We start from the raw sequence: 19,210 nt of genomic DNA, 5'->3' as shown, positions 1-19,210 counted from the left end.
GAGGAGCCTGGGGGCTACAATCCATAGCGTCAGGCAGAGTCAGACTCGACTGAAGCAGCACACACACACAAAGCCATCAAAAACCTCAGGTTCTCATCTTCTATCTCTTGGGAGCTTTCAATGCTGCTGACTTTCTGCCGCAGCATCTGTTCTCAGCCTCTTTAGCACCATATCTGGGTTTCCTCTCATCCCTTGGGAGAACCACCTTCCATTTAATTTGTAGGCGTGTCCTTATCTGGCCATTGAAGGTAGCATTTCAAGGTTGGGACCTAGCTTTTCTTTTTTCACTGTATACTCTCTCCCTAGGGAAGCTCTCCTACATCCACAGCTGCTTTTCATCTAGAAGCCGATGACTCATACCTTTATTTCTCCATCCCTGCCTTTCCTCTGTGCGCCAGATGCATGTATCCAATTATTGACTGGGCATCTCCACTTGGATGTTTGTTGACATGTCTGATACTAATTTCATGAGCCCAACCCTTACCTCCCTGTCCAAGCTGGAGTGATTCTCTGCTGTGCTTCTTTTCTCAGTCGCAGACCATCTACCTATGCAACCCAAGCTTCTAGCATCATTGCTGTAAGCATTCTTTCTATGCTATTTGTGTGACAGTGTTGACTCGTATTGACTTGTGACAGCTGATGGCTAAATTTTCGAGAATCTTGTGAGCTGATTTTTAAGTATCAAATTATAAAAACTTAATGATTAAAAATTAAATGATATTAATGTACAAGTAAATAAATAAAACTAAGCAAAGGTAATAAATAGTCAAAACCATCATTTCCGATTTTCTTATACTTTACTATTACCTGTGTCCTTGAGATTATTGCGGTTCACCTATTGTGCCTGCATGGAAAGCCTATCCAACCTGTATCCCTTCCCCACACTGCCTACAGTGATGTCACATTGGATCTTGAAATCCGCCATGGTGAGGATAGCTTAGCCATGGAAATTGGCAAATGTTACCAAATGGAGCTTGATTAAGCTTGACTCCTCCTCCTCTCCATGCTGGAGTGATTCTCTAAGATTAAGAGAGAACTGGGGGAAATGTATTAACATTTAAACTTGATAGTATGTCGTGTCTTTAGCCATGATGGTGAGAATAACTTCAAATTTTGAAAAAGTAGCCTCTGTTCAAAATTATTAACCCATTCAGCAAAGAAATAGGTCAGGTCATTGACCAATGAGTGAATTCTTACACACATCTTCATTATCTCACTTTGTTTCTCTTATAAACCAATATTCAGGTCAGAAATTTCATCAGTTAGAACACAGTGTCTCTCTATATATAAGAGTTCTACCAAAATAGATAAAAACATATTGTAAGAATCAACTTGCTATGTGGAATGTAGAACCCATTTGCTATGTGGAATTAACAATAAAGAATATTATATATGTTATAATTATTTGTAAATTGTGTTCTTTTGTCCTTTATGAGAGGAAAATTCACTACTTTAATCATTACCATTCTCAAACAGTTTACTGTGTTAAGCCAATCTCCACTCTTACTACCCCCCCACCCAATCTTTCTAAAGTCCAAATGTGATCACCAATTAATACTTCATACAGGAATTCATGGGCTTTCCTGGTGGCTCAGACAGTAAAGAATCTGCCTGCAATGCAAGAGACCCAGGTTTGATCCCTGGGTCAGGAAGATCCCCTGGAGGAGGAAATGGAAACTCACTCCAGTATTCTTGCCTGGGAAATCCTGTGGACAGAGGAGCCTGGTGGGCTCCAGTCCATGGGGTCGGAAAGAGTTGTACACAACTTAGCAACAAGGCATGCATACACACACGTGTATAGTTACATACCATTTCTCCAGGAACCTGCTCTAGCTCTGTCCTGCTGTCACCTCTGAAGCCAGCTGCTCCATCCAACTTGACCTTGGCCACAGGTCTCCCCAACTCCAGCTTTCCCCGTTCTCTCTTCGCAGTTCCCACTGAGACATTGAGAACCCAGCCCGGGTGAAAGCTTCGGGCTTATTGTTGGCTTGGGAAAAGAATTTTAATAAAATGCTGGCGCCTTATTCTTGTTTCAAATAAAATGTGTTACCCAACAGTGATTGCTAGAGGGGAAATGTCTTGCGTGAACAAAAATGTCCTTGAAAGTGCACGTATTTTAAACTAAGGAGGTGGCATTATCTTGTGCTGTATGATGACTGTGTCATAAGTTGTGTCTTATGCAAGTGAGCTTCTCTTTCAGGCTGTTCCTCTTGCTGCTGGAGGAGGAACCAAGGCCGGCAAACTGGGGATTGTCTTGCCTGGTGTGAGGTGGGGCCTTCTCTCCACAGTGGCTGAGAAGGTATCTTCTTTTTCTATGGCTGCTGTAACAAATTACCATACACTCAGCAGCTTATGACACAAATCTATTTTACAGTAAGTCCCCTACATATGAGTGAGTTCCATGGCAAGAGCATATTGGTAAGTCCAGTTTGTTCATAAGTCCAACAAACTTCGCCTAGTTACCCAACTAACACATCAGCTATATAGTACTGTACTGTAATAGGTTTATAAAACTTTTCATACAAATAAAAACAAACACAAAAAATAAAGAAAACTTTTTTTAATCTTACAATACAGTACCTTGAAAAGTCCAGTCTAGTACAACAGCTGGCATACAGGGGTTGGCATCGAATGAACAAGCAAGAAGAGGTACTGATTGGAGGAGGGAGAAGTGGGAGATGGTAGAGCTGAAGGGTCATCAGCAATAGGAGATGGAGGGCAAGATGCAGTTTTACTCATGCTTGACATTGATGGAACGCAAGTTCAAATTTTTGAAAGTTCGCAACTTGAAGGCTTGTGTATAGGGGACTTACTGTAATTCACATTTCTATGGATCAGAAGTCCATAGCATGGCTGGATTCTCTTTTTCAGGCTCCACAAAGCCAAAATCAGGATGTTGGCCAGACTGTGTTTATATCTGGAGTCTGTGTGGAAGAGGGAAAGGAGTGCTACAAGGCTGTATATTGTCATCCTGCTTATTTAACTTTTATGCCGAGCACATCATATGAAATGCCAAGCTGGATGAATCGCAAGCTGGAATCAAGATTGCTGGGAGAAATATCAATAACCTCAGATATGCAGATAATACCACTGTAATGTAGCAAGTGAAGAAAAACTAAAGAACTTCTTGATCAGGGTGAAAGACAAGAGTGATAAAGCCGGCTTAAAACTCAGCATTAAAAAAACTAAGATCATGGCATCTGGTCCCATCACTTCATGGCAAATAGAAGGGGGAAAAGTGAAAGCAGTTACAGATTTTATTTTCTTGGGCTCCTAAATCACTGAGGATGGTGAATGCATTCATGAAATTAAAAGGCACTTGCTCCTTGGAAGAAAAGCTATGACAAACCCAGACAGTGTGTTAAAATGCAGAGACATCACTTTGCCAACAAAGGTCTGTATAGTCAAAACAATGGTTTTTCCAGTAGTCATATGAATGTGAGGCTGAGTGAGTGTGAAGAACTGATGCTTTCAAATGTAGTGCTGGAGAAGACTCTTGAGAGTCCCTTGACTGCAAGGAGATCAAACTAGTCAGTCCTAAAGGAAATTAACCCTGAATATTCATTGGAAGGACTGATGCTGAACCTGAAGCTCCAATATTTTGGCCACCTGATGTGAAGAGTTGATTCAATGGAAGAGATCCTGATGTTGGGAAAGATTGAAGACAAAAGGAGAAAGGAGTGGCAGGGAATGAGATGCTTGGATAATATCACTGACTCAATGGACATTAATTTGAGCAAACTCCAGGAGAAAGTGAAAACAGAGGAATGTGGTGTGCTGAAGTCCATGGGGTTGCAAAGAGTTGGACATGACTGAGTGACTGAACAACAACAACTGTGAGAGAATCCTCTTCCAGGTTTACTCAAATAGGAGAATTCTATTTCATGCATTTCTAGGCCAGAAGTCCCCATTTCCTCACTGGCTGGTGGTCAGTCTTAATTTCTAGAGGCTTTTCTAGAGGCTCATGTCTCCTACCTGCTCAAAGCCAGCAGTGGCCTATTGAATACTTCTCATGTTTCAAGTCTCTCCACCTTCCCCTTCTGCCTTTTTAAAGAGCTCATGTATTACCCAGATAGCCCAGCATAATCTTTCTATCTTAAGGGCACTTTATTAGTAGCCTTAATTCCATCTGAGAAGTATGTAACATATTCAGTCATAACACCAGGGGTCAAAGTCATGGGGACCAAAATTCTGCCTATCACCGTCTGCCCTCTGGTTTCCAAGATCCATGCCCATCCCTCATGCTTCCAAAAGACCCCAAGGCTCATCTGGTCACAGCATCAACTCAAAGTCCCCAAATCTCATCTAAATCTCATCCTTTCTAAAGTACCAGAGCTCACCGTCTGAAGCAAGTGCAGATGAGTAACCCATTAAGGGCACAATTCCTCCCAACTTACAGATATGTGTGTCTTGCCCCCAAGATACAGCCAAGGGACAGGTGTAGGTTACCAGTTGTTCTAAGACATCTAAGACATCAGTTGTTCTAAGTGGTGGGAAATGGAGGGTTAGAAGAAGACATCAATCCAAAGCAGTTCTAAAATTCAGCCAGGCAAACTCAATTAGATTTCAAGGACTTGGAATAATTTTCCATGACTTTCAGTTCTGCCTCTGGACTCTCAGTTTTATTCTGAGCCATCTCTCTTTTCTCAAGAAAGGTAGCATCACTTTCAGCTGAATTGTTTTATTAACCTGCTTCCTGCCAGTAAGATTGGGGGTGGAGGGTGGGGATGAGGATGAGAGTGGGCAGAACAGGAAGGCTGCCCAATAGCCTCCTTTTATTTCATCCTCTATCCCTTTTGTTCCAAACTGGTAGTGCTTCCACTCATGATATTATTCAGAACATTGTGGGCCTCCTGGGAATGTCACGGGGGTTCACGCCACTGGACAAAAGACCAGTTCACGAATCCCTCATCCTAAAAATGCTATTATCATCATAAAATTATTACCATTGAATTTGCTATTTAGGGTGTTTTCCTTTCTTTAGAAAAATTTTAGTCCTTAAGTCACGAAGTGAGATGAGAGCACAGGTGTTCATTTGTCATAAGCAAACTTGATCTCCGGAAATCTGATTTAAGGAGAATAATAGAAGAGAAGTAATGTGATTCCCTTTACTCTTGTGGCTTACAGAATCTGGATACTATTGAAGCCTCAGCCTCTGCAGAAGATTTGCTGTTTGTTTTCTACAACCAGGAGTCATTTCATGTTATGAAAAACAATTTTATAAAATATCACTCACAATTCTATTTTGAGAGCCACTGGTTGAAGATAAATAATAAAATATTACATATGTAAATGAGATAGACAGGAAGTATACGCATTCCTGGTTGGCTCTTGAATGGATATTCTGGAATTTAAATTGAGTAACCACTGAGACATTCGTTCAAACACAGAAGATCATAAATGACAGACAGCAAACTGAAAGTGACTTAATGTCAAAGAAATACACAGCTTTTATTAAACATGCAGTGTCGTTGGAAAAGCCCCTGATGCTGGGAAAGATTGAGGGCAGAAGGAGAAGGGGGCAACAGAGGATGAGATGGTTGGTTGGATGGCATCACTGACTCAGTGGACATGAGTTTGAGCAAGCTCTGGGAGACAGTGAAGGACAGAGAAGCCTGGCGTGCTGCTCTTCATGGGGTCACAAAGAGTCAGACACGACTTAGTGACTGAACAACAACAGCAAAAATTTAACAGAGGAATTAATAGAAAATCAAGACGTTTAAGAGGAAAACAGAAAAAGATTATAGAAACATTTTGTTTGGGGGTACCAAACATAGGGGCCACTGTTAAAAGCAATGTTTTAGAGAGAGTCTAACTTTCTGTCTGTGATCTTTAATCAGAATTTTTGAGGGTGAAGAAGATTTGAGAAGAAAATGATTGGAAGATTAATAAAATATAAGCCAAAAATAGGAAAACTACAGGAATAAGCAGAGAAGGCAATGGCACCCCACTCCAATACTCTTGCCTGGAAAATCCCATGGGCGGAGGAGCCTGGTGGGCTGCAGTCCATGGGGTCGCTAAGAGTCAGACACGACTGAGCGACTTCACTTTCACCTTTCACTTTCATGCATTAGACAAGGAAATGGCAACCCACTCCAGTGTTCTTGCCTGGAGAATTCCAGGGATAGTGGGGCCTGGTGGGCTGCCGTCTATGGGGTCGCACAGAGTCGGACACAACTGAAGCGACTTAGCAGCAGCAGCAAGAATAAGTTTTAGGATAACAAACTAGTAACTGTATATATGTGTGTGCAAGCACATGTGTGCATAGAAATATACATGTGCGAAATGAAATGTTTTCTGTTTTATGCTCTACCAGTATACAAGCCTTTTCCAAATGCAAATTTCTCAGCTGAGGTGAAACAAAGTCAGCTATTTAGAAGCTGTCAGCTATTTCTTCCCCTGTAAGCTCCAAGGAGGGCTTCTCTGGTGGCTCAAGTGGTAAAGAATCCACCTGCAATATGGCTTGGGAGACTTGGGTTTGATCCCTGGCTTGGGAAGATCCCCTGGACAAGGGCATGGCAACCCATTCCAGTATTTTCACCTGGACAATACCCATGGACAGGGGAGCCTGGCGGGCTACAGTCCATGGGGTTGCAAAGACTTGGACATAACTGAGCAACTAAGCACAGCACACATGCACACACACATATGTAGGCACACATACATGCAACCTCCACACGTTTGATTCTGCCATTGTTCTCATGTACTTGAACTGAAATCTGAGTGCAGCCACAAAATAATAGGAAAAGTCCATCATTTATCAAGTTGGATATTTATCATTACATTTCAAGAATCAGGGAAGGCTTTGAATTAAAGCCCAAGGACCAAAGGGTGAGATGAATGGGGAGAGTACCATGGAAGCGTATACACTGACATAAGTAACTAGATAGCCAATGGGAATTTGCTGTATGACTCAGGAAACTCAAAGGGGCGCTCTGTAATAACCCAGAGGGGTGGGGATGGGTAGGAGGTGGGAGGGAGGTTCAAGAAGGAGGGGCCATATGTACACCTATGGTTAATTCACATTGGTGTATGACAGAAATCAAACCACTATTGTAAAACCATCATCAATCTCCTAAAAATAAATAAATATTTTTTAAAAAGAAAATAAGGATGATACACTTGAGGATCTCACTCACATCATTTAACCCTAAAATCCATAGCTATTTTCATAAAGAACTAACGACCCAATTTTCAGAGTGCAATGCCAAATTAAAATGCAAGGCTTCTTATTCAAATTGTTAAGAATTTCAAAATGGCATTAATCTAATTTCAGGGTCCTTCTAACCTTGGAACCCTTTGTAGCCTCACAGATCACACACACTATTTGTATAATAATAGAACTTTATGGAGTGTGTATTTTACAACCCTCAATTCACAAATAGGAAGTATAAATCCAGAAAGCTTAAGTGGTTCACCAATGATCACAGAAGGTTTGGAGATGGGACATCCTAGGTTTCAAACTTCAAAATAAAATTTGTGTTGCTTTTTAAAAGATTTGTGATGACATCCTATAACTAAATAAAATTTGTAACTAAAAACAGAAATGGAAACATAACTGAAAGGTTTTCAAAAATTGTTGATAATATCTAAAATATGGAACAGAGTTATTAATTATCCAATGAATAGTGTAATGTTTACATAACCTTGCGAATGTACTTAATGCCACTCAGTTGTACACTTAAAATGTAGATTTTATGCTATGTATGTTTTAACATAATAAATTTCTCTCAGTGTATGTAACTGAATGAACATTTTGCCCAACGCTCTGTGTGTGTGTGTGTGTGTGTGTGTGTGTGTGTGTGTGTGTGTGTGTGTGTGTGTAATCTACACATAGCCTAGTTATGTTTCTCTGGAGAACTTCAACTATAACACCCCAGGATCTCTATATTTAAAATAACAATAATAAAATCAACTTTCAAGACCCCCCCCCAAAAAAAAATAAAGCCCCCAGGACCATCCCAAAGGTGAGAATTCCTGAGATCCTGATATTCACAGAGGTTCCCAGCCTTGGTGACAGATGACCTTGGAAAGTCCTGTGTCAATTGGACTGGGGCATGAATATTTCTTGTCAGCATAAGAAAAGATAACTTTTCTGAATTACTTATGTATCAGTTTATGTGGGGAAAAAAAATGCTGTTGACAGAGTGAAATGGGTCTCCAGCACCTTTCCTTCCCCCAGCCCACTGGGGAGATTTCTTTTTAAGTGTACTGGGAGGAGGGCCAGTCGTCAGGGGTCCAGATGCTCCGCGTCACTTCACACAGGACAGAGAAAGGAATTAGCTGGCACAGAGGGCAAGGAGAAAGAGAAAAGGGGCAAGTGGGCAGTGCTAAGAGGATTGAGGGGAGGTGGTGGAGACAAATCAGAGACGTTGTACTGCTGAACATCTGAGAGATACCGTGCATGGGGGGCACATGGTGACCCCCAAAAGATAGGTCGAACAGAAACCTGGAGATGCGAACTTTTTGGAAAAAAGTATCTTTGAGCATGTAATTAAGAGTCTCAGATGAGATCATGCTGGTTTGGAGTGGACCTAAATGAATGGCAAGGGTCATTACCAGAGAAGAGAAGGGAAGAAAAGAGATGAGGAGATGACGATGATGAACATGGTATGAAGAAGGGGTGGAAATCAGGGTGATTTGACTATAAATAAAAGAACACCAAGGATTAGCACAGCCACGAGAAACTAGGAGATGGGTAAGGAATGACTTCTCCCTCAGAACCCAGAAGGAACCAACTCTGGGATACCCTGATTTCAGACCTCTGGCCTGGAGACTTGTGAGAAAATATGTTCCTCTTATTGTAAGCCACCAGGTTTGTGGGAAATTATCACTGTGGCTGCAGGAACCTCATAAATCATGAAGCATGGGGTCAGGGGGAGGGGAGAGTGAGAGAGAAAGACAAAGGAGGGAGGGAGAAGAAACAAAGAATTGAAAAAGACGTTTCCCCCTTTAAAGGGTTTTAGTAAATACATTTCCCTTCAATATTTTTAATTCATTTAATACAAATTTCTTAAGTTCCTACTCTGCGCTTGGGATCACTCCAGACTCTTAGGATTCCAGAATCGATCAAAGAGTTACCAAAACCCTTGGTCCCATTGAAGTTACACTTTATTTGAATATCACATTGTCCTAAAGTGAGGACCAAAACATACATCTCTGTAGGGGTTAGACATGTTCCTGCCCCGCTGTCCTCTGACTCGCCATCAGCCTCGATTCTGGCAGTGTTCAAAGTCTTCCTTAGAGATGTCAACTGCATATGGTAACTGTTTTTAGTGTCTTAAGGAGCCTCCATCTTATTCTCTTTAAAAAGTTAAAAGTAGAGTCACCATATTATCCACCAATCCTACTCCTTGGTATATATTTTAAAAAGATGAAATACAGGCACCTCAGTGTTCATAGCAGCACTGTTTGCAATAGCCAAGTGGAAGCAATCTAAGTTTCCATCAACAGATGAATGGATAAAGATGTTGTAATATATACAATGGAATGCTACTCAGGCATACATAAGAATGACATTTTGCCATTTTCAGAATCATGGATGGAACTAGAGATTATACTGAGTAAAATAAGTCAATAAACATTGTGTGATATTACTTATATGTGGGTCTAAAAATGATACAAATGAACATATTTACAAAACAGAAATAGACTCACAGACATAGAATACAAACTTATGGTTACTAAAGGTGAAAAGTGGGGAGGGATGAATTGGGAGTTTGGGATTAGTAAATACAAACTACTATATATAAAATAGATAAACAACAGGGACTCACTGTATAGCACAGGGAACTATATTCAATATCTTGTAATAACCAGAAAAGAATCTGAAAAAGTATATATATATATACCTGAATCACTTTGTTGTACACCTGAAACATTGTAAATCAAGTATACTTCAATTAGAATTTTTTCAAAGATGTAAATTGCCTTCCAATAATTTTCTGGATGGTAGGGTGGCATCACTGACTCAATGAACATGAGTTTGAACAAACTCTGGGAGATAGTGAAGGACAAGGAAGCCTGGCATGCTGCAGTCCATGAGGTCGCAAAGAATTTCACACAACTTAGCAACCAAACAACAATTTTTCTGGTAACAAGCCTGGGGAGTCTTTGATGTTGTCACCATGTACAGATGGTCCTTCAGGCAAAAACAAGAGGGTCTGGTTTTATATGCTATATATCCAGCTACTTTTGGAGCAGACTTGCAACAACTTGCCCTCCACAAAGGCTACTATTCAATAAACCCTGTATTGTTTTGTATGTATACCCCATAAGGCAGAAAGGGTTCAAAGGAACCAATAGGCATTGCCCCATCACCTGGGGAATCTGAATCATAACAACTGAGATAATACAATAAGATTCTGATGCTGAGTCATGTATCTCTCTACATCTCATGCTACAACTACTAGTCTCTCTTCATCTGTAGAAACAGATTTTCTGTAAGAATCAAGCTTACAGTCCTCTACTTTCCCCTGGTGGACATCCATGTTTAGAGGATTCTGATTCTCTTTTAGAAATGCTCTTCAGTAAATCTGATTCACCCTAGAGCAGAGAGCACCTGCCTGCCCTAGGAAGCCTTACCTCTCCTGGCAAAGAGGAAAGCACATCTTAGAGAGTTTCAGCTACAGCACAGATGATACACTCAGGGTAAGGCCATCAAAGCATCATCACATGTGGTATGAAACTGGAGTATTACATAATTTATTGGGCAGTCTTATTTTATATTTTTTCTCTGTAACAGCAGATACTGCATGCAAGAATATTAATTAAAATTTTATCCCATGGATAAATGATTCTTGATATCTTCCAGTTTTAACTGAATTTATTTTCATTCATCCAGCAATTATTTCTTAAATTCCTACTCTGCACCAAACTTGTCTGAGCTGGTGGATCAGATCTTCCCTGTAGTTCATATGGTAAAGAAACTGCCTACAATGCAAGAGACCTAGGTTCGACCCCTGGGTCAGGAAGAACCTCTGGAGAAGGGAATGGCAATCCACTCCAGTATTTTCGCCTGGAGAATCCCGTGGACAGAGGAGGTTCGTGGGGTGGCAAAGAGTAGGACATGACAGCGACTAGCACTACAATTACTGCTTTTCCTGGCTTGATTTGTATGTCAGAACTCATTGTTTCTCTTTTTCTGTTTTGGTAGATGGCCTCATTTGGTTTTCTGTTTATTGAGAAGTGTATTGTTAACATCTGAATTCACCTCTTCCACTTTGCTAGAGCAACATCAGTAATGATTGTGATTCTAAGAGGTCAAGCTGATTCAATCTATTAAAATGTTAACCTGCTTGCCAATTTCAGTGCCAACAGATTTTAAATCACTCATATAAAAAGGGTTAAATGTGACAAGAAAAATAGAAAACCCAGGTACACTGTGCCCATCAGTGACCTTGGGAACCTGTTATGAAATCTTTTCAATTTTGAAAAGATAAAATAAATGGCTGGAAAGAGACATTTAAAAATCATATGCAGTTCTAACAATACAGTCAGCCAACTAATTGGGGCCTGTTTGCAGTAATGATCTAAACTGACATCCATCTCCAAGGCACCCATCAGCATTAACAATGGTGACATTGTGTGCTCACGGGACCCACAAGGTTGCGATGTGAAAATTGTCCTTCATTTGGCTCCTTCAGCCCTGATTCCAAAATGAACCCTTCAAGAAATATTTCCTTAAGACTGAGCTTTCAAAATAAAGCAAATGTGCTTTAAAAAAAATCAAAAGAAGTTAGAGATGATGGTTTTACCAGAGCAAATGAGTTAGGTAGGGTTAAGTATAATTTTAGACAAAACAAGGTTAGTTTCAGGAGAGTCACCAACAGGAGTTTTAAAAAGTTAAACAAAGCACACTAATGCCTTGGAATTCCACACTGGCTGCCCGGGGATGAAATGAAGGTACAGGCTCAGAGAGGACCAGCTCAGAACAGTAATAAATGACTTATTAAGACCAAGGGAAATGAAAAGATTCAGAATACACTTACAGTTTTTAAAGGAATTCCATGGGTTTTGACCAAAATTGCTTAATATCACTAGAAAAAGCTAAATTCTCATAAGATCTTCTAAAGGAAGATGAAATCAAGAACTGGACAATACAGGTCAAGGGGAGCAACTCTCTGAAGTAAAAACAAAAGTTGTACCTGTGGAGAAATGTCTATTTGGATCTTCTGCCCATTTTTTGATCCCTGGTGGCTCAGATGGTAAATAATCTGCCTGCAATACAAGAGACCAGGTTCAATCCCTGGGTGGGGAATATCCTCTGGAGAAGGGAATGGCAACCCACTCCAGTATTCTGGCCTGGAGAATTCCATGGACAGAGGAGCCTGGTGGGCTATAGTTTGTGGGGACACAAAGAGTTGGAGTCCACTGAGTGACTAACACTTTCACTTTAATATTGAGTCTTATAAATTATTTGTATATTTTGGAGATTAATCCATTGTTGGTCCTGTCATTTGCAAGTATTTTCTCCCATTCCATAGGTTAACTTCTCATTTTGATTATAGTTTCCTTTCCTGTGCAAAAACTTTAAGATGAATTAAGTCCTATTTGTTTATTTTTGTTTTTATTTCTCTTACTCCAAAAGATGGATCTAAAAAGTTTGCTGTAATTTATGTCAAAGAGTGTTCTGCCTGTGTGTTCCCCTAGAAATTTTAGAGTGTTTGGTCTTACATTTAGGTCTTTAATCCATTTTGAGTTTATTTTTGTGTATGATGTTAGAGTGTTCTAATTTCATTCTTTTACACACAGCTATCCAGTTTTCCCAGCACCAATTATTGAAGAGACTGTCTTTTCTCCATTGTATGTTCTTACCTCTTTTGTCATAGATTTATTGACCATAGGTTTATTTCTGGGCTTTCCAACCTGTTCCATTGATCTATATTTTTGTTTTTGTGCCAGTATTATTTTGATTTCTGTAACTTTGATATCAAAGCAAAAACAGAAATCGGTTTGCCCAAGGTATCGGGATTAACCAGTATCACTGGGTGATGGCCTCATCACACACAACAGCTGGCTGGATCTTCGTGGCAGTACTATTATTGCAAGTTCAGTCTGAGCATGTAGTATTTTCTTAATAGCCACACAAAAGCCATGCTCTTCAACCAGGAATTCAAAGACTCCTCAGTCTAGCCTCGTGTCACCTGTGATCTTGGATTCTTCTAGCATGTACACTACTGATTGATGAGTCCTTTCCTCTTTCCTTTCCTTGCTTTTTGCTGTCCTGTCTTTTCTCACCACTCCCCACGCCCCCAAAAGTTATTAAGACCATGAGCCCTTGGCTTATATTAAGCCTGGAATCCCCTCTAGCTTCCCTTTTGTTAAAGGCCTCTACTGGTTTCCCCATGGCTTAAATTCATGGCTTAAAACAGCAAAAATTAGGAACATATATACAATGGAATATTACTAAGTCATTAATAAGAATGAAATAATGCCATCTGCAGGAACATGGATGGATCTAGAGATTGTCATAATGAGTGAAGTAAGTCAGACAGAAAAGGAGAAATATCATATGACACTCCTTATATCTAAAAGGGAATCTAAAAAGAAATTATGCAAATGAACTTATTTAGAGAACATAAACAGACTCACAGACTTAGAGAAAAACTTATGGTTGCCAGGTTGGGGGGCTGAGAAGAAATAGGGAGTTTGGGATGGACATGTACACACCGCTACATTTAAGCAACATAACCAACAAGGACCTCCTGTATAGCACAGGCAAGTCTGCTCAATGTTATGTGGCAGTCTGAAAGAAAGGCTGGAGAAGGCAATGGCACCCCACTCCAGTACTCTTGCCTGGAAAATCCCATGGATGGAGGAACCTGGTAGGCTACAGTCCATGGGGTCGCTAAGAGTCGGACATGACTGAGTGACTTCCCTTTCACTTTTCACTTTCATGCATTGGAGAAGGAAATGGCAACACACTCCAGTGTTCTTGCCTGGAGAATCCCAGGGATGGGGGAGCCTGGTGGGCCACTATCTATGGGGTCGCACAGAGAAAGAAAGGCTAGTTTGAGGGAGAATGGATACATGTATATGTTTGGCTGAGTCCCTTTACTGTTCACCTGAAACCATCACAACATTGCTAATCGTTTATCCCCCATTGCAAAATAAAAAGCTAAAAATAAATTTCAAAAATATAAAATATATCCAGATCTTAAAAAAAAAAAAAAGCACAAAATACATTCTCCTGTGACTCTGGAGGTCAGAAGTCCAAAGTGGGTCTCACAGAGCTAAAATCAAGGGCTGATTCATTTTGGAGATGCCTGGGAAGAATCTGTTCATTTGCTATTATGGATTGAATGTTTGTGTCCCCCCAAAATTCATATGCTGAAATCAGTCCCCACTGTGACAGTTGTTTGGAGGTAGGGCTTTGGAGGTAATTAGTTTATGAAGATGGAGCCCTCATGACTGGGATCAATGGCCTTACAAAAGGGACCACAGAAAGCTCTCTAGTTCTTTCTGCCAGGTGACAACTCCTAGAAGTCCACCATCTGCAGCTTGAAACTGACCAAACTGGCAGACTGGTTTCAAACTTCCTGCCTCCGGGACTGTGAGAAATAAATGCCTGTTGTTTAAGCCACTGGGTCTGTGGTATCTTGTTATAGAAGCTCAGACTAAGTCACTTGCCTTTCTCAGCATCTAGAAGTTGCCCACAGTCTTTGGCTTGTGGTCCCTTCTTGGAACACCCTGACCTCTGCTTGTCATCACGCCTTCAACTGTCCCCCTGGTGTCCTTCCTCTAACTTTCCTAGAGACCCTCATGTTTACACTGGACTCATCCAGATAATCCAGGTGGTCTCCCCATTACAAGATCTTGAACTTATCCAACCTGTGCATTCTTTCACCATGAAAGGAAACATATGGACCAGCTCTGGGGATAGGGTGTTCCATTCAGCCCATGGCAGGGCTCACTAAATTCTCCATCAAGAGGTCTGTCCTATCTCCTGCAACCCAGCAGTATCCCCCTCACTGCTCGGCTCCTCCAGCTGTCGTGATCAGATGGTTTTAGTCATTGACTTGTTTGAGGTTTGCAGCACTCACGATGTGCTGGAGGCCCCCCAACCCCCCACACCACTCTGCTGTCAGGTTCCCTCCTTTGACTTTCTGATCTCTGCTCCCTAACATAATGATGCTGACCTCATCACCAGGCTTCCAGGACTGTCAGCTGGCTTCAGGATAAGTTCCTGCAGTGGAAGGAAAGGGGAAGCCAGGGCGATTCCCACCTCCTCTCTGGGTTGGAGTAACTCCAGGCATCATCTGCTCAACCTCCGTGGTTTCCCTCCTGCTACTGGCCCCACTTCCTCTTCTCTTTCCCCTCCTAGTCCCTCCAGGCCCTCTGGTGACTGGGGTTTCCTTGTATTGCTCATTCCTGAGTTGCCTTAATTCTCTTCCCTTCTTTCAATTTTTCCAAACATCTCTGTGTTTAATTCAATGAATTATATCCCCTCTATTTAATCAGCTGATAGGGATATTGCTTTCCCAGTGAGTCCCTAACAGATAAGCCATTTTAGCAGGATGAGAGAGGTGGAGATGAGACATCACTGCATCTGTGCTCTCAGAGGTTGATGACACAGCTGATGATGCATGGGAACAAGCGGCGTCCTGTGATACTGGATGATGCATTCACAAGATCCTGGGGACACAGAGATGGGTTCCTCTAGAGACATTAAGCTTAATGTCAAATTGGTGTGGAAGGATGGGGAGAATGCAGAACAATAAGGAGGGGAAAGGACATTTCAGGAGGGGCAGAGGAATTTGCAGAAGAGACTTTAAAAGTACAGAGCCTAAAAGATGAGAGTTATGTGCTATTCACAGGAATGTTTAGGACTTTAAGCCTGGCAGACAGCATCTCAAATGACCCTGAGAGAACTGCTCCAAGGAGGCAAGGGGAGGAGCCAGGTCATATAGATGTTTTGCAACAAAGGGCAAGCAATCTGAACATCAAAAATTATTGTTAATGAAAGAAAACCAGATAAGCCAAGTTAAGGGATTTAGTGCTTTTCCATGTACGGGAAGATGCGAGAGTCTGGGCTCACTGAAATCGTTCCTTTGATATGTATCTCAGCTATCTTGGAGAAGGAAATGGCAGCCCATTCCGGTATCCTTGCCTGGAAATTCTCATGGACAGAGGATCCTGGTGGACTGCAGTCCATGGAGTCACAAAGAGTTGGTCACAACTGAGCGACTAACACACTTCAGCTATCTGGGGCCAATATTCTGTGTTTTCACTTTCTGAGCTTTTTCAGGGCTCACCATAGGGAGTGGCTGCAGTCTTATGACTGCTAGATTATAGCTCCTTTCCTTCCTGAGTTCCCTTAGGACACACAGGCTCGCCTTAGGGGCTGTGGTTGCTGATGACTATGACATGCTTGTTTACTGGTATGACAGGAAATATTCCATTTCCCGTGGGGTAAGGGGCAGCTGGAGGTGGAGAGTAGCCCAGTGTGGCTTGGGGTTGAGGGGCGGAGGGTACACACAAACTCCCTAGTGAGGGAGAGAAATGGAAAGGACAGAGAAAGGTGGGTGGGACTGGGTACCAGTTTCCACTAACCAGATTGTTTAAGACAACAGAAGTGTATTGTGTCTCATCCCTGAATGCTGGAGGAACCCTATCAAGGTGTCAGCAGTGCTGTGCGGCCTGAAAGCTCTTTCATCTTCTGATGTTTTCCCCAACCATCCTTACTTCATTGCCTGTACATGCATCACTCCAGTCTCTGCCTCTATTGGCTCATAGCATCCCCCAGTGTGTATCTCTGTCTTTGCCCAAATTTTCCTCTTTTTATAAGGATTTTTTGTTGTTGTTCAGTTGCTAAGTCATGTCTGGCTCTTTGTGATCCCATGGATGGCATCATACCAGTCTTCCCTGTCCTTCACCGTCTCCCAAAGTTTGCTCAAACTCATGTCCATTGAGTCAGTGATGCTATCCAAATATCTCAACCTCTGTCATCCCCTTCTTCATTCCCTTCTCCTGCCTTCAGTACTTTCCAGCATCAGGGTCTTTTCCAGTGAGTCAGCTCTTTGTATCAGGTGGCCAAAGCACTGGATCTTCAGCTTCAACATCAGTCATTCCAATGAATATTGAGGGTTTATTTCTTTTAGGATTGACTGGTTTGATCTCCCTGCTGTCCATGGGACTCTCTAGAGTCTTCTCCAGCACCACAGTTCAAAGACATCAATTCCTGGTGCTCAGCATTTTTTATTGTCCAGCTCTCACATCTACACATGACTAGTGGGAAAACCACAGCTATGACTATGCAGACCTTTGTTGGCAAAGTAACGTCTCTGCTTTTTAATATTCTGTCTAGATTTGTCATAGCTTTTCTTCCAAGGATTAAGAGTCTTTTAATTTCATGGCTGCAGGCACCACCTGCAGTGATTTTGGAGCCCAAGATAAGGATTTAGGGTCCACCCTAATCCAGTCTGATGTGAATAGATGACTTATCAGAAAAGTCCCTGAAGCTGGAAAAGATTGAGGGCAGAAGGAAGAGAGGGAATCAGAGGATGAGGTGGCTGGACAGCATCACTGATGCAATGAACATGAACTTGGGCAAATTCTGGGAGATGGTGAGGGACAGGGAGGCCTGGTGTGCTGCAGTCCATGGGGTCACAAAGAGCTGGGTACTACTGGAAAGCTGAAAAACAACGAAAACTAATCCAGTCCAACCTCATCTTAATTTGATGACGTCTTCAAAGACCCTATTTCCAATAACACTTTCAAGTATGAGGGTTAGGGCTTTATGTATTTGGGAGGAGCTTGACAGCCCATCACAGGCTGGTTAATGGAGAGCCCTCAGTGCCATGATGAGGTGTGTATGTTTGATGACCTGCTGAGATTTCAGCTGGAGAGTGATACAAGGGGACTCCTGTAACTAGTACATTTTCATGAGCATTTACAGCAAACCCATGCTCCTCTTTATTAACAAAAGCAGAAGAAAAACAGCAATGTGCCCAAACCCACATTTCCATGTGTTTCTTTTCCCCTTAGGAGAGAAGTGACCCACACCTGCTATCCTCCTTTCCCCACCCCATCCTCTCTCCAACCTGCTGAAATATAGATTCTGTTCCCACCTCTCCCACTAGCTCTCTGTGCCACCCTCATCATTTTCGCGTCTCTTTACTGATGGCACTGGGTGCTGAGGGCTTCCCAGGTGGCACTAGTGGTAAAGAACCTGCCTGTCAATGCAGGAGAAATAAGATGTGAGTTTAATCCCATGGGTTGGGAAGATCCCATGGAGAAGGGCCTGGCAACCCATGCCTGTGTTGTATCCTGAGAATCCCATGGATAGAGGAGCCTGGCAGGCTATGGTCCATAGGGTCATAAGGAATCAGACACACTGAAGTGACTTAACATGTCCTGGGAAATGGCACTGCTCACCTGTCCTGCAACTCAATGTCTCCAAAACAGACTATTTGCCTCTCCAGCCTGTTGCTCATCTCCAGTCCCCTTGGGCAATGACCCCTCAAGGCCTCCAGCTTTCACACCAGCTTGAGAGTTACCTTTTTGCCTTCTTCTCACTCATGCAACATCGCCACCATTCCAAAATACCCTCTGGATTGTAGCAATTGTTCCTAAATGATTCCCAGACCCTAAAATGCTCATAGCAGCCACAGCAGTCATCGGAATGTGAATCTGTCATGTGATTCTTCTATTTGAACCTCTGCTTGCCTCCAGTTGCCTACAAGATACACACTGACTCCTAGTGCTGTGAGCAGAGCCCATGGGCCTGGACCTGGCTGTTTTTATTTCTCACCAGGTAGGAAGTATGTCTCCAAGTGTCGGCTCACATAAATACTATGCTATGCACACTGTTGTTGTTGTTATTATTCTTTAGTTGCCTCAGTCACATCTGACTCTTTGTAACTCTATGAACTGTAACCCCGCCAGGCTCCTCTGTCCATGGAATTTTCCAGGCAAGAATACTGGACTGGGTTGCCATTTCCTTCTTCAGGAGGAAAATTGAACCCATGTCTCCTGAATTGGCGGGTGGATTCTTTACCACTGAGCAATCTGGGAAGCCCCACCATACTCACATTTCTGTCCCATAAAATATGTTGCTTTCTTCTCTTCCTACAAGATCGTTGTGCAACAGAGAAATTCTTCTTCCCTGTTCGCCTAGCCAGTGCCTGCACATTCCATTTTAATAAGGCCTTAAGCAGAGAGAGCGTGTGAACAGCAGAATACTATAATTATCTTTCCATAACTGCCT

This window comes from Budorcas taxicolor, chromosome 1, assembly GCF_023091745.1.
Source record: "Budorcas taxicolor isolate Tak-1 chromosome 1, Takin1.1, whole genome shotgun sequence".
NCBI lineage: Eukaryota > Metazoa > Chordata > Mammalia > Artiodactyla > Bovidae > Budorcas > Budorcas taxicolor.
This window is presented reverse-complemented; position numbering follows the sequence as displayed.